Below are 9,084 nucleotides of genomic sequence, written 5' to 3' on the forward strand. Positions count from 1 at the left end.
AGGCGAAAGCAAGAGCTGGGTGTGGGTGAAGTACTATTCGTCGTCGTTTATATAAATCATATATAGTCAATTATTATCCGAATTATCATTCATTTATAAATCATACATAGTTGGTTATGATACCAATTATCATGTTAGATAATCACTTGAAAAGTATTGACTTAATCACATTGTTTGCTCGACGATGGCATTAAAAATATATATTTGGCTGTTTTATTTGTATTTTTTTCAATACATGGAAAGAGTAAAATGAGAAGTACCTTAAGTTTTGAGAACCATGAGAACTAGTTCTTTCAAAAAAAAAAAAAATTTAATGGTTCTCAAAAATCTTTAAAAAAAATCATTTATTCCAACAAAAAAAACCAAAATAAATGTCGCATACAAAAATTTACATTGTAAAAAATTTCCATTGCCGTTAACAAAATTTACATCAGACATAACTACCGACTCAACAATTTTTTGTTTGTTTTCTACAGATGTGTTCATAACATTTTTATTTACGTTTAAGCAAAAATTGGTGGCTCAACTCGCGTAAAAAGTAATTCTTACGACTCGTGGTGGTTTTTAATTGAGCCGAATTCTTTCTAGTTATTCATTAATTTTATTCATTCAGGTTTTAAAAAAAAACAAAGATAATTAGATTTTTTTTACTATATTGAAAAAATTTGATCTACTTGCAGGGGCGGACCTAGTGTAGGTTGGGGCGTAGCACGGGCTACGGCTCAACTTTTTTCCGGTAGTGTAAAATTTTATTTTTTTTTCTATTTTTATACTAAGGATACCCCTCAACAAGTACTAGGACACCCCTGAAAAAAAAATTTACAAACTGAAATTAAGCTCAAATAATACTGATTATATTAGCCCAAAAAACCAAATGATAGCCCAATAGTAATTAGCCCAAATAATAACCCAATAGTGTATTAGATTGAATGGGCGGCAGATTGAATGAAGCACGGATATCAAAGGTCGACACTCCACACACGATGACACGAACAAGGGCTTGCTGACCTGCTGTCGACGTCCAGAATTGTCACACGAACAGCGAACAGGATTGTTTGTTGTTGCTAACTTGCTGCTGTCAAACGATTACACGAACAACTGAACAAGGGATTGTTGTTGTTGCTGACTTGCTGCTGTCATCGCACTCGCAGATTCACAGGACGATTACACGAAATCACGAACAACAGAATTGTCACACGAAGATTCACACGAACAGGATTGCTTCTTGAAACAGTTCAGAACAATAATTATCGAACAGGCTGATTGGCTGAAGTCGCTACTGTTGTGCTGATTGTGAGTATTCTTTATTTCTTTTCTTCTTGAGTTCTTGAATTCTTTAATTTCGATCTAAAAATTAAAAATAAACCTAGCCCAATCTAAAATCTAAAAACTTATTGCCAATATTAATTCATAAAGCCTAGCCCAAATGTGATATGCTCAATATTGATTCGTTAACCTAAATACTAATAACTTAAAAACAACTAGTTTATAAAATTTAATTCGGTAAGGCCTAAGGGCCTTTTTTTGGCTCACCCAAGGCATTTGAATTTTCAGAATCGGCCCTGCCCCGTAATGTAGGTAAAAAAAATTCTGTTCTATAAATGTATCCTAAAAAAATTTAGGATACCCCTGAATATTTATTCTAGTTCCGCCACTGTCTACTTGTCTTTATTAAACTAATAATAATGTGATAATTAAGAAGATCCACTTTATCAATTCATATTTGTTTTTGATAATAATGAACTAATCACCATAAGTCAGTAATTGTCAGATACGTGATGTAGCCACCACATACATGATACAACTCTCTTATTAATGGATTTGTTTAACAAGTTACAACCATCCCAGGCCATTGCACATGTTCATGGAACAACAACTTCCATTTAAACAGAGCTTGATAATCGTTGCAAGGATAGAATGGTCGATGATGACTCGTCAACTAACCTTTCCAAAATAATGATCCAAAGAGAATATCCCACATGAATAAAAAAGAATCGTTCAAAAGCCTTGCCACCGGTTATGAATCAAACAAAAGTACACCCATGTTATGCTTATACAAAATGAAAATGTCACAGTATATAACGCATTTCAAAAGAACACCAAGTTAACGTTTACAAACAACCTATGTATATTCTAAAAAACATCATAAGGATTGTTGGTTTATACCATGGATTCATGGTCAATAGACTTTTGATGCATTTTCTATAATCTTAGCCATTTAGGTATTTCCGGTTGTAACTGCTAAATAAAAAACTTGTTTATCTTATTTTGAAGCTCCAAGTCTTTTTTGTAGACTAGACTCAACTAGTTTTATAAAAACCTCCCAATAGTTTGCTCGAACCTTCTGTTTCCACTAACCTCGCAACATTATATAAGGATCTTCCTTTACGTTGCTGCAATGTGAAGCGCTGTATATAACACTCCAATTAGACGTTGCTGCAATGTGAAGTGTTGTATATAACATTCCAATCAGACGTTGCTGCAATGTGAAGCGCTGTATATAACATTCTAGTTATAGGAAACCACACCAACCCCCTCCTAATTGATGCTTCATATAGTGGAACTTAAAGCTTGGAGTTCCAATTCCAACCTCCTTCAAAACCATTTACAAAAACATATTAGTAGTACTCTCTTCACCCTCCCCCTCACACTGTTTATCCATAAAACAATATGTATAACTATAAATAGTATGCCCCAAATCAAATGAATGACGTATAATGATTTCATAAGGAATGCTAAAAGGTTACCAAGGATAAGGGGACAGAAACACTTCTGCTGAATCCAATTTAACGCATTTCAAGAGAACCCATACATGATTCTGACTAATCCAAGAATCACCGATCTTTAGCCTACCATGAATCTTCATCAGGCCTTTGTACCAACTTGTTATAATCTGAGCCATTTTTGCACTTTTATCAGCAGATCCTAAACAAAACAGAGTATTTTAACTTGTAAGTCTAGCTTTTCAATCATTTCCCCTAATTTTTCTAAATATATAAAGCTAACAATTTGGTCAAAACAGGAAAACTAATCAGATCCTAAATATATACTTGATTAGATATCTATAGGTGATCTTTATAAGCAAGAGAGTTGTGTGTGAGAAGAGTGTACCTGATTTGGATCTGCGATTTGAAGCACCGATCTGAATAAAAGAAGAGGAGTAGAGATATCGGCGCAGTGGAAGGGTGTATGGGATTAATTTATATATACTGGATTGGATTTGGAGATTAGGTCGAGGGTGTAGTGATGAGTCATTGAGAAGCCTAGATTTGTTTATAATTTTATGTCGGTGGCTTTTATGGTAACAGTTATATCATTGGAGAATCCTCAATATCCCCTTTTTCTTTATGTTTTTCCATGTTTCTGCCTAGTTATTCGTTTTAACTGTAGTGATTGTTTTTAGGAGTTGTTATTTTGAGCATGATTTAAAAAAAAAATTAAAAGAGAAGTTATTGGTGAATCCCGAGTAGTTTTATCATGAGAAAATCTATATCTATACTATATAATAAAAGAAATCACTTTTACGACACTTGTCATGATATTAGAGCATCTCTTATAGATAATTATTATTTTAATTTATTATTTTCTAATTAATTATAGATAACCATCCTACTAAATATTATTTAGTTTAATATCTTATGAATAATTATTATTTAATTTAATTTTCTTCTCATTTATAATATTATTTAGAGTAAACTAGAAAAGTATCCGCCGCGTTGCGGCCGATTACACAGTATTTTTTACGCAAGTTCTTTTTTCATATAGTCATAACTACAAATCACATATACAAAAATGGTGGCCCTAAATTTGACATATAAGCATTTAATCTCCACTACTACATCAATATTTACTTACTCTTGAACTTCTTTTGTGATTCCAAGTTCTTTATACACAAATCGATAAGATTATAACTGTTATATTGTAGCAATGTAGTTTTTGTGATCATATTTAACGCATTAGTTTTTATGTGTGAACTTGACCGACTCTTTTTGGCTGATGTTATTAATTACCCCTTTTGACCCATCACCCGACCTTCTGATTTTGCATTACTTAATACCATACGTAGCAACAGAGCGGCACCTGGCAAACTATAACATAATCATCAACATTTAAGCTCAGCTCACCGTTTGCTTGAACATCAAATGGATGAATGACCTAATAAGACAAATGAACCACATGAATAAACACGAATGACTGGATTTACTCAAAACAATAAGAACTGCAATAAAGTTAGATTATAAACAGTTATAAACACTACTTGACCTTTACCTTTCTAATAAAATAATCATAATCTTTATTTTCGTTGTGTACACGTTGAGTGACGTCGCCAGATGGAACAATAACCTTTGCCAAAATCAGCTAACACCAATAAAAAAATATTTAAATCAACTGTTCTGAGTTATAGAGCATCTGGTTCTAGCTAACAACATGAAGATAGGGTACATAATGCTGACCTCAGCATGTAGCTTCTCTAGAATAGACAAAACTTGGCGGCGATAAGACCTTCGGTATCCACCTACAAATTTGAACGACTTTAAAAGAATTCACCCAAAACTAATGTTCTCCACAAAGTAAAACCCCTCATGTATATGAATTCTTTTAATACAGTCTGATGAGTGAAAAATTACTATCATAAGAAGCTTTTGCAAGGTTATTTGTTGTTGTTGTTCCTCTACCGACAACATCGCGAAGATTGCTTCTTTCTGAAGTGTGATCATCGAAGATCGGAGCTCACTTAACCATGCTTCCATGTTTTTAAGTTTTAACGCACTCTCTGGAGTAGGATCTCAGACCTTTGTTTGTCGCCTCAATACTTCCACTGCCTGACCAAAACGTACATCTCAATCAAATTTACACGTGCACACACCCTCATACTTGCATACATATGTACATGTGTATATATATGTTAAGTATGTGGAACTGAAACATACCTGACTCTCAACTTCTTGGAGGAGTCTATCACAACTGCGTGCCATGTGGCGAGCATCTTCCAATGAAGCTGATTTTATTGATGCTTTTAACGACTCGGATACCTTCAAGAAAATGAGGTTAGTAAGGACTTGAACTTAGTTAAGCAACTCATTATAATAAGACACGTGTAAAGAGCATATGTATGTGTTTGTACTATTTATATTAGCGAATAGATACACAAACCCACCACATACCAAATTTTTAAACATTGTCAAATACGAATAAAAGAAAGAGTAAAATGACATTTTCGTCCCTGAGGAGAGGTTTGGCCAGTTTTGCAACTTTTGTCCAAAGGTTTTTTTTTTCCGCATCTGGATCCAAAATGTTTGAAATCTTCACCTCTTCTTCCAACTCGCGAATGTGAGCCTACCACGTGTTAAAATTTGTATTTTAAATCCAGTAAAACTTTAAATCTCAGTACATAACCATCTTTGTTATGGAATATAAGTCATGTCTTCAGGGTATTGGCAATACCTGGATTGGTTTCGGGTCCGAGTATTGGACTATTGGCCAGAAAATCTATACCCTATGTACCCGGGTTCGGGTATTCTATACCGTGACCTATTTTCGGGTTCAGGTACGGTTCAGGTATTTGAAAAACCTGATCCGGGTATTAAAAAACCCGGTACTGTTGAAAAGAAACAGAAGATGTGCAGCCACTGTTGTGCGAGTTTGTAAGTTCGTTTTTTTAGCTTTTTGTTATTTGACTTCATAATTGTATAGCCATATAGCAATTAAAACAGACCTGGAACACAACCTGCACACAGCAACGGTCAAACCCGATCTGTACCCGGTAGCGGGTATAGTCAAAACTTGGTCCGGATATTCGTTAAACCCGGGTATGGGTAATTCAAAAACCGGCTACGGGTATTTATTAAACCTGGGGTACGAAGCGGGTCTAAAAAAAACCTGGTTACGGGTTCGGGTTCGCAGTGGCTATACTGTAGTGGCATACCTGGTCCATACCCGTAGGGTAGGGTCATGTTCGGGTCCGCGTATTTTTTCAGAGTTCGGGTTTTTTGTGCACCTCTACCTGAGGCTAGTAAAAATAAATCGACCAATCATGATTAATAAATGTACTTTAACCTTATAGTAGCAAAATTTGTTCATCATATTACTAATACATCCTCCAATCTCATGAAAAATGTAACATTGCCATGGGTAAAAATAAAGTTGATAGTATTGGTTTGAATAAATGTTATATAAATAATTAGTTTTTCCAATATGAAATTATAAGCTTATTAATATCTCAATCAAGTATTGCAAATACTTGTTGGTCGATTACAATTTGGTACCAAAGTAACTATTTTGTTAAAACCCATACCATACCATAACATACGAATGCTATACTTTCAATTATAGAACATAGTCAGGTACCAAATAAACATATTAGCGCCTATCTAACAAATAAAACTAAGAGTTGTCTAAACCACTAAAAAACATTTGTGAGAAGTAGCAATTATCAGTGAACTAACCAAAATCATGGCAAAACACGGAGCAAGAACCAACTGCAAAAGCAAGATCAACGTCATTGGCACCATCACAAAAGCTCGACATAAATAACAACCGATGAGGTCATCTTCGATTCTCCTCACTAAATTCGATCTTTTCAAGCCATGAACCTTGCTATCTTCACAATCTAAAAATTCCAGCACACATTTGTTCTTTTTCTTCCTATAAATATTCAAATGTTTTTTAAAATGTATTTTGATTTCTTTGATGTAACAAAATATAATACAAGTAATTATCACCTGAAAACAAAGCATAAGAACCTTAAGAAGAACAGCCACACGTTCAGATGCTTCACATGGAAGAGATCTTTGTCTCGCTGGAATTACGAATTAGAAACATCAACACTAAAATCATCAACATCAACATCTTTCTCTGATTATTAGCAAGTTGTAGAGGAAAAAAATCTAACCAATTAAAAAAAAAGAATTCAAATGGGTTACCTTAAGAGTCCCCTCAACTTGATTTTTTTATGCAAGATCGTATGGCTATCAGGGGCACCCGACGGAACCCTAGGTCACCGATCTTCTTGAAAGAAGGTGGCCAAAAAAGTAATCAGAAACGCCACCACCCCACCAATCCACCTCAGAATCTCCTCAACGTCGGCACCGGAGATCGGCAACGACGGAATCAACGGGACGTCACCTGCCCGTTCCACCTGCCCCGTTAAACACCGACCCGACATGAACACTACTCGGCGGCAACCACGTGTCATCCGGAAACCACTTCGTACCTCCCCCGACCGTAATCCTTCTGATCGGAGTATATTAACACCCCCATCGCACCCGCGTTCGAGAAAATTTTCGATTTGCGAATGCTCGAACCAATCTTTTCGACAAATCCACCGAACGAACCACCTGCACCGTCGTCATTTCCGGCGCCGGCGGCTGAGGGGTTTGAACACTTGAGATCGACGAATGGATCCGATGAAATCCTTCTATCTCAAACGAATCTGCATCTCTATCTCTCATGTCTCTCTTCTAGAAATATAAAGCTTCCAAAAGAAGCTTTAGTGTACAATCAATAAAGCAAATGTACAGCTTATCTATGCGCACAAAACAAATAAAGCAAAAGTTACAAGTACTTATTGCATAAGTATGTTGTAAATTAGAGATATATATAATTAAGATTTTGGCCCACGTGTATATATCACTTTTATCCTTTTAGCCTAAATTTTTTTTTAACATCTGAGCCCCCAACGTCTTCTTTTCTAACCCTTTTGACCCCTAAAGTTATAAAAAAAGACGTTGGGGGCTTAGATGTTAAAAAATATTTTTAGGCTAAAAGGGTAAAAGTGATATAATCACAGGGGTCAAAATCGTAATTTACTCTATTATTTATTTGAATTAATTCTTACTTTTACATTTATCTATTTACTTCAAATTCAAACTTAATTATCTAATTTGATCTTAGCTATATATTTGAACATTTTGTTTAGTTTGGTATCAAACAGATTTTACGAAACTTAAAATAAAATTAATTAATATTAATTATTATTTATACCTTTACGGAGTTTTAAATAAAGGGTTAAATTTATTGAGATTTCGTTAACAAATTTTGCAAACAACAGAATAATCTATTTTTATCACGAAAACTAAACTTTGTGTTAATATATTAAATATTTTTATTTTCACTATATAAAATTACATTTATCGACCCATGTAATACATGATGTTTTTAAGATATAACTTTTTATTATTTGATGTATAAAATTAGATTTATTCAATTCGTACAATACACGGGGTTTTTTAAGGATATATATTATTTTATTATTTAGTACATAAAATTACATTTATTAAAACCGTGTAATACGCATATTTTTAAAGATGTGATTTTTTTATTATTTGGTATATAAAATTACATTTATTCAACCCGTGTAATAAATGAGGTTTTTTAAAGATGTATTATTTTATTATTTGGTAAATAATATTACATTTATTCAACTCCTGTAATACACGCGGTTTTAAAGATATAACTTTTTTATTCGGTATATAAAATTACATTTATTCAACCCATACAATATTGTTCTTATAGATATAACTTTTTATTATTTAATATATAAAATTATATTTATTCAACCCGTACAATAAAGAAAGATTTTAAAGATATATTGTTTTATTATTTAGCATATAAAATTTATTTATTCAACCCGTGTAATACACGGGGTTATAACCTAGTTATATATAAATAAGAAAACGAAAAAGTTAATTAAAAAAACCTAAAAAATATACCAAATTTTTCTTTTAACAATTTTTTTACAAAAAATCAATACTTTTTATGTATAAAAAAACTTTTTAAAAAAAAATCGTACTGCACATGTGCATTATATGTATATACTATACACGTGCATTATATGCTTTAAGTTAGCTTCTGACTTTAGTTTAGGTTTTAGAGTTAGACCATGTGTAGTGGTACACATGAATAATGCCCTTATCCTTTGGCATTTTGCGACATGTGGCAGTCCAGTCATCCAAGAGACATTATTGGGCATTTTTAATAAATTGGTGTAGTGCGATAATGCCCCCAGCCTTGGCATTATGCGACACATGGAAGTCCAGTCAATTATTTTTTTTAATTTAAAAATAATATTCTATTAATTAAATA

General features: G+C 33.4%; 1 long non-coding RNA gene across 7 annotated transcripts; it reads right to left on the bottom strand.

Moving 5' to 3' along the window:
• Positions 1–1,753: 1,753 nt before the first annotated feature.
• On the bottom strand, positions 1,754–7,605 carry LOC110872215. Of its 7 annotated transcripts, none has more exons than XR_004864749.1 (11): positions 6,924–7,605; positions 6,723–6,799; positions 6,447–6,645; positions 5,166–5,337; positions 4,932–5,033; positions 4,629–4,823; positions 4,455–4,516; positions 4,270–4,359; positions 3,112–4,155; positions 2,748–2,925; positions 1,754–2,593 (listed from the first exon to the last, which is right to left on the bottom strand). It is a non-coding gene; the product is annotated as an uncharacterized LOC110872215 (long non-coding RNA). The 7 variants fall into 7 exon arrangements; XR_004864748.1 differs by adding an exon at positions 5,927–6,010 and having other exon boundaries at positions 4,932–5,337; XR_004864750.1 differs by lacking the exon at positions 5,166–5,337.
• Positions 7,606–9,084: the final 1,479 nt, after the last annotated feature.

The sequence above is a fragment of the Helianthus annuus genome, chromosome 8, assembly GCF_002127325.2.
Source record: "Helianthus annuus cultivar XRQ/B chromosome 8, HanXRQr2.0-SUNRISE, whole genome shotgun sequence".
In the NCBI taxonomy this organism is placed as follows: Eukaryota; Viridiplantae; Streptophyta; class Magnoliopsida; order Asterales; family Asteraceae; genus Helianthus; species Helianthus annuus.